General features: G+C 44.1%; 1 pseudogene; it reads left to right on the top strand.

Moving 5' to 3' along the window:
• The first annotated feature begins 290 nt into the window (after positions 1-290).
• Positions 291-1,803, top strand: LOC102910134 (wee1-like protein kinase 2 pseudogene; annotated as a pseudogene).
• The last annotated feature ends 4,578 nt before the right edge of the window (positions 1,804-6,381 follow it).

Here is a 6,381-nt window from a genome sequence, read left to right as displayed (position 1 = left end):
AAGATGCATTGTTGCATCCTTCATGCCTTCGTTGCAAACATCATTTAGTGTAAGATGGGGATTATGAAGAATCTTTGACAGTGTGAGTCACCCTGGCTGATGATACAGTAGAATCTCACACTCGTTATTTAGGATTCAGGTCAACAGCTGTTGGTTGGTAGAAGGAAGGGTGGACTGAAGCTGTGGAAGATGCTGGGGTTTATTTGTTTGTTTTTTCCTCCTTACCTTTGTGGATTCAGTGTTCCTTTCTCAGAGACCTTCCTGTCCACACTGTAAGGCCCTTTGCTGAGATGGCCAACAGAGGGCCTAACCAGGGGCTGAATACAAAGTTAAAACTTTTCCTTTTGTGAAGAAGAGACAGAATGAAGGGCAGAAGACAGCAAGGAGACCTTGAGGCAAAGATATATGAGGTATGAGGATGAGGACGTAAGGGGATCCTGAAACTCCCCTCAGAGATAAACTTAATGCCTCTCGGAATAGAGACAAGGAAAGTCCAGATTTCTTTTTAAGATTCCAGTTTCAGACTCTCCCAAATATCTGGAGACACCAGTACTACACAGCAAGAGCAAGATGTGAGTCCAAGGACAATCCCTCTACTCCTAGAAGTGCTGAGCCGGCCAGAGATCTCTTCTACAGGGTCTCTGCCCAAAGCTCTAAGTGTCTGAGACTCATGCCTGCTTGCCTCATCGATAAGACCTCTTTGCCTCCAGTCAGTATCAATCCATTCACTCCAGAGTCCTGTAGAACATTATTCCCTTGGTCAAAGAGCAAGAGAAGCCCAGAGCTAGCTTGAGGAAATTGAAGAAGGGGAAGGCAAAGCAGAACATGGCTGCCTGCTAAGGAAAGTGTTCCCCAAAACACTAATATGGCTTCCTGCTTTGAAAAGGAATTCTGGGAAGTAGAAGAAATTGGAGTTGAGGAATTTGGTACAGTCTACAAGTGCATTATGAGACTGGATGGATGCAATTACTCAATAAAGCACTCTACAAAAACCCTTCCAGGATTATCAAATCAGAATTTGGATTTGCACAAAGTTAATGTTCATGTGGTGATTAGCCATCACCCCCACATGGTACTATTCTTCCTCTGCAGAAGATGATGACGTGATCACTCCAAATGAATAAATTAATGGTGGGAGCTTGCAATCGGCTGTATTTGAGAATGCTAATGCTGCATCTGGCAATTACTTCCAAGAGCCCAACGCAAAGGCATCCTTCTAAGATTCCCTTGAGGCTTAAGTACATCTACAACTCTGGCATGGTACACCTGGACATCAAGCCCAGTAACATCTTTATTTGTCATAAGATGCAAAGTGATGCTCCTGGAAACCCAGAAGAGGTTAAAAATGAAGCTAGCTGATTGGCTTCTCTCTGCTGGTGTGATGTATAAATTTGGTGACCTGGGTAATGTGACATCAATTAGCAAACCCAAAATAGAAGAAGGATATTTCTTTTGTTTCCCAGCTAATGAGATCTTGGAAGAGCATGAGCAGCACCTTCCCAAAGCACATTTTGCTTGTGGTTAACAATTGCAATAGCTTCAGGAGCAGAGTCATCACCCAATGGTGATATGTGGCGTCATATCCACAGAGGCTTTCCTAACATTCCTCAGGAGCTCACAATGACTTTAACAGTCTACTCAAGGGGACTGAGAAAAGTTCAGCAGGCCCAGTTTCCTCAGAGAGACATCCACCACAGTGGTCCTGAAACTCTGGGACCCATACAGAGTCAGAAAGTGCAAGACACCTGGTGGGAGGAGAGAGCAGGAAGTCTTCACGCTTCACCAGTGGGGACTCTTCCTTAGAAGAGCTCATTTCTCACTGGGCAGACTTTTTGCTATCAAACCTTCAGAAATCTCTTACAGAATGGAGAAATGAACCAGCTTGAATGTCCAAAGATTTTAAAAGCAATCCTGATTCAGACAAAAATCACAAAGCTTCTAGCAGTTTCTCATGCATAAGAATTCCTAGGCATTTCTCTCTTCCTGATGTCGTATTTCTAGTGCCACCTACTGTGAACTTCCAGTGAATCATCAGAAAACGTGCCTCTTGAAGAAAAGGAAACACCCTTTGTCTTACTGTGTGGAGTAAGAAATTGTCATTACTGATTATTCATTAGGGATCTAGGGAACTTGCCCTGCACATAGAAGGGATACAATGTGGCTTTAAGGGCCAGCTCACAAAAGAACATTGCCTGTATTACAGCAGTGCTTCCCAAATTGTATCTACTCCTATGATTGACAGCTCCGTTAAGCAAGTAGTTTACTTAATGCATTTTTATGGATATAAGCAATCTCTTACCTGATAGTGCATTAATAAATAAAAGATTATTATTATGAGAAATGATTAGAAATAAAACTTTAGACATACCTGAGATGTATATTAACTTGTGAAACAATCTGCAGAGGCAGAGAGGCTCAAGGACGCTTGGCGTGGCTGCTCTCCATGGGTCTAGCCCTCTGGTGGCCGCTTTTGATTACTTTTCAGGTTTTGGATACTACCAGGTTCATTTGATTTTAGCAGAAATTATCTTTGTGTCCTGTGCTTTTTACATATTTTCATCAAACCTTTCCCTCTGTGTACATTTTTTTTCCGAGACAGAGTTTCTCTGTGTAGCTTCCTCTGTGTACATTTTAAAGGAACAGAACATATATACATAAAGTTTCTTATCTTGTCCAAAGGCAAAAAAAAGGGGAGGGTGTTCAGGTCATGTCAGGCCATTCTTTTTCAAATATCTGATTTTTTTAAAAAAAAAATTTTTTTTCAACCAAAGAAAGCTAAATTTCCTTCCTTCTATCCTAGAGAGAGGGCATTTCTAGAACTGTTCTGACTTGGAGGGGTAGGTTGGCAGTTAGTGCCATGAAAACAAGTAAATAATGAACGTAAAGAGCCTGGAGAGGTCTCTGCAAGGGCTCCAGTGCTTCGCTCCATTGCAGGGCCTAGATGATCTTATCACCAGCATCTATGTTTATTCACGTCTGTATGTTCATGCCTTACCTTCCACTGAGGGTAAGGTCTGTGCTTTTCTTTATGTATACCACTGATCCCACCCTCAGTGGATGGTGGTAGGATCTAATCTGAGTCCAGAAACTTGAAAACCGTGAGATCTATTATGTAAATCCCAGTTTGAAGACAGACGGCATGAGACATTCCAGCTGAAATAGTAAAGCAGCTAAGAGGTAGGGATTTCCTCTTTCTTCCCTCCACCTTTTGCTTATTTGGGTCCTCAATGGAATGAATGATGCCCACCCTCACCCACCCTCACCCACCCTCGTAGATAAGGAAGCCTGCTTCTGCCAAGTCTGTGAACTCCTTTTCTCTGGAATATGTTCCAGGCTGACCCAAGGCTTTCTCAGAGGCCCTGACAAAAGAACAAAAAAGAGCTGGGTTTGTGTCCTTTGCCCAGGGGCAGACTTGGCAAGGTCCAGTCTAGGGCCAGGGCCTCGAAGGAATTAAAGTTCCCATTCCTGGGAAGCTGGCCTTTCCCCCTAACAGGACTGGGGTTATCAGTCCCAAGGTTGCGGAGTGCTTGGTCTGTGGTGCACTTGAAGTGCCTAGGGTTCCCTTTGTGCGATATTGCTTGGTTAACGTCCCACTGACTTTATCCCGCGGTATGCTAGCCTTCTGCTGACTCTGTCCCATTTTCTCCTGAAAACTGTATATAAGATGCTGTATAATACTTCTTATAAAACCTCTTAATAAATCAGTTTGTTGTGAGTCATCAGCCCATGCAAGATCTCCTGGACCCAAGCTTTCAATCTTCTGTATCTTCTTGTCCCCAGTCCTCTCCCTCCTCACCATGTTGTTCAGGATCCTTATTCCTGTGGCTTTGGTGAGTCAGTAATGTGTGTGTGTGTGTGTGTGTGTGTGTGTGTGTGTGTGTGTGTGTGTGTGTATGTATGTATGTATATATATGTATATATATATATATATGAATGAAAATAGAGTACTATGTCCTCAGCTTACCACAGTGCTGCTGAATTCCTCTTCAAAGGCCTTTTACAGTGTTAACTTTATCCTACAGTATATAAATTCCTATTATGCTAATGTTGTCCAGAAACACCCTCAAAGACGCACTCGGAAACAATGCTAATCAAGGCACCTCATGACACATTCAAGTTGACACATAAAATTAGCCATCATAAAATCAAAGTAGTCGTTAATACAATTAACCATTATTAACTCGCCATTAAAGAAATGAATATTTACAATAATGACTCTGATGGTGACAAGGACAAACACATCTCCCAGCACTGAGGAGATGATCAAATGAGTTATATGTGTAGGCTGCTGAGAACGCTGTACTTGGTGCGTAGCGATTTTTTAATGTTAGCTATTATTACTTGATTTGGTCAATTAACTCCTCTTTCCACTGCTGTAAAATCATCAAAGAAGGAGGTAAAGTCAGTGTTTATAGAGGAGGAGTCGGCTTCAGGGAAGGATGGGAGGAGGATTGGGCTGGAAGAGTTCAAAGATCAACATGCAAGGTTCTTCATTTTGCGTAGAAGGGCCCAGGTGTGGTTGATATTATCCTAAAAACAATTAAACATCATACAAATGCAGCAATTGTTCTCTATTCCGCTCCTGTGCTTCACCTAATCGCTTCGTGGAGGTTTCACGTCCCTACCTTGAAAAGTTTGAGAACTCTCAGGATGTAAAATAAATGAAAAACTGCAATTAATAAAAAATGCAAAAAAAAGACAGAAAAGTTTGAGAACTCAATCTCCTATTGGATGGGTTCAGTGTGACTAGCACCCAACTCTCCCTGCCCTCCCCAAGCCCAGCCCCTCCTTCCCATTTCCCCCATCAGACATCAGTGACATCAGGCCTGGAACCTCAACATCACCTCCATCTCTCTCCTACACCCTCACATCCAAAAGACTGCAGTCTTCCCTCTGCCACACCCAGTAACCCTGCCCTATTACCTGCTCTTGCCTCACTACATCATGGAAATTCAGTGCAGCTCTTCAGCACAGTGGCCTCTTCTCTGATTATGCCTTCATTCAGGCTGCCCTCATACAAACCTCCCTCTTTGTAGCCATGGAGATAACTTGCAAATAGTCTGGTCCTACTTCCTCACATACCCCATCAATGCTTAAGCCACAGGCAAATGTGAATTGTTTTACATCACCGAGTAACTGCGTAAACTTCCTGCCATCTTCCCTGAATTCCCAAGTAAAGTTTGAAGAGGCTCCAAGAAGGAGGTCACGGCAAGATCAGCCATTACCTGTGGACCTCATAGGACAGGAGTCTGAGAGGCCTGCTCCTTTCAACCTTTCCCTGACTCTCATCCTTTTCGAGGCTGCCAAGGATCTTCGTGTTAATTGGAATTCAGGATACCCTGCATTGTATGAACTACAGAACACTTGCCCAAGCCAAGCCAACCCCCATGCCCAGGTAGGAAAGCCTCAGACTCAGACTTAAGGACACCTCCACTACAGATAGCTCCCTTGAGTTTTAGCATCAGCCAACTGAGCACCTCCCTCATGCACACATAGCAGCCTCACCCTAACTCCCTAAGGAAGGGATTGTCTCCCTTTCCTCAGTGTTTTCCAGAGTTCCCTTTTGTCCATAGGAAGTCTCTAGAAGAAAAGTCTGCTCCCGAAAGGAAGCAGCCCAACTGGGAAAACATTCGATGGGAGTTGAGAAACCAGGCAGGTCCTGGAGCACAGAGACCAGTTCTTCCATCTCTCCTCTTGCAGGCAAGCAATGCAAAATATGAGAGTCAGGGAGCATTGAGCACAAACAGCAAAGTGAAGCACTCATCTTCACTTTCTAGCATTACTGGCTGGGAAGGCAAACAGTCATCCCCCCAGTGAGTCCTAAAGGCAAGCATAGCAACGCCTCCCTAACACGGCAGGTGCCAAGTTTAGAGCATGTGCCCTCTCCTCCCCACACAAGTCTAGAGGTCTGGTACCAACTTACATTTGAGTAGAGTGTATTTGTCACCAAATATATCTGATGAGGGTCTATAGAGGCTGGGCATGGTGGTGCATGCCTTTAATGCCAGAATTCAGGAGAGAGAAAAAGGAGCTCTGTGAGTTCGAGGCCAGCCTGGTTTACATACCAAGCCCAAGGCAATCTAAGTCTACATAGTGATACCCTGTCTCAAAACAATACAAAAAATTTAAATTAAGCATGGGTGAAATGGTTAAGAATGGAGTTCTTAGGCCTGGTGTGGTGGTGGTACATGACTTAAATCTCAAGGAGGCAAAGGCACACAGATCTCTGAGTGCAAGGATAGCCTAGTGTACAGAATAAGTACACAGAGAAACCTTGCCTTAAGAAACAGGAGAGGGAGGAAGGGAGGGAAGGAGGGAGGGAGGGAGGGAGGGAGGGAGGGAGGGAGGGAGGGAGGGAGGGAGGGAGGGAGGGAAAGAACA

The sequence above is a fragment of the Peromyscus maniculatus genome, chromosome 2 (assembly GCF_049852395.1).
Source record: "Peromyscus maniculatus bairdii isolate BWxNUB_F1_BW_parent chromosome 2, HU_Pman_BW_mat_3.1, whole genome shotgun sequence".
NCBI lineage: Eukaryota > Metazoa > Chordata > Mammalia > Rodentia > Cricetidae > Peromyscus > Peromyscus maniculatus.
The sequence above is the reverse complement of the archived record's forward strand: the minus strand, read 5'-3'. Positions and strand labels throughout refer to the sequence as shown.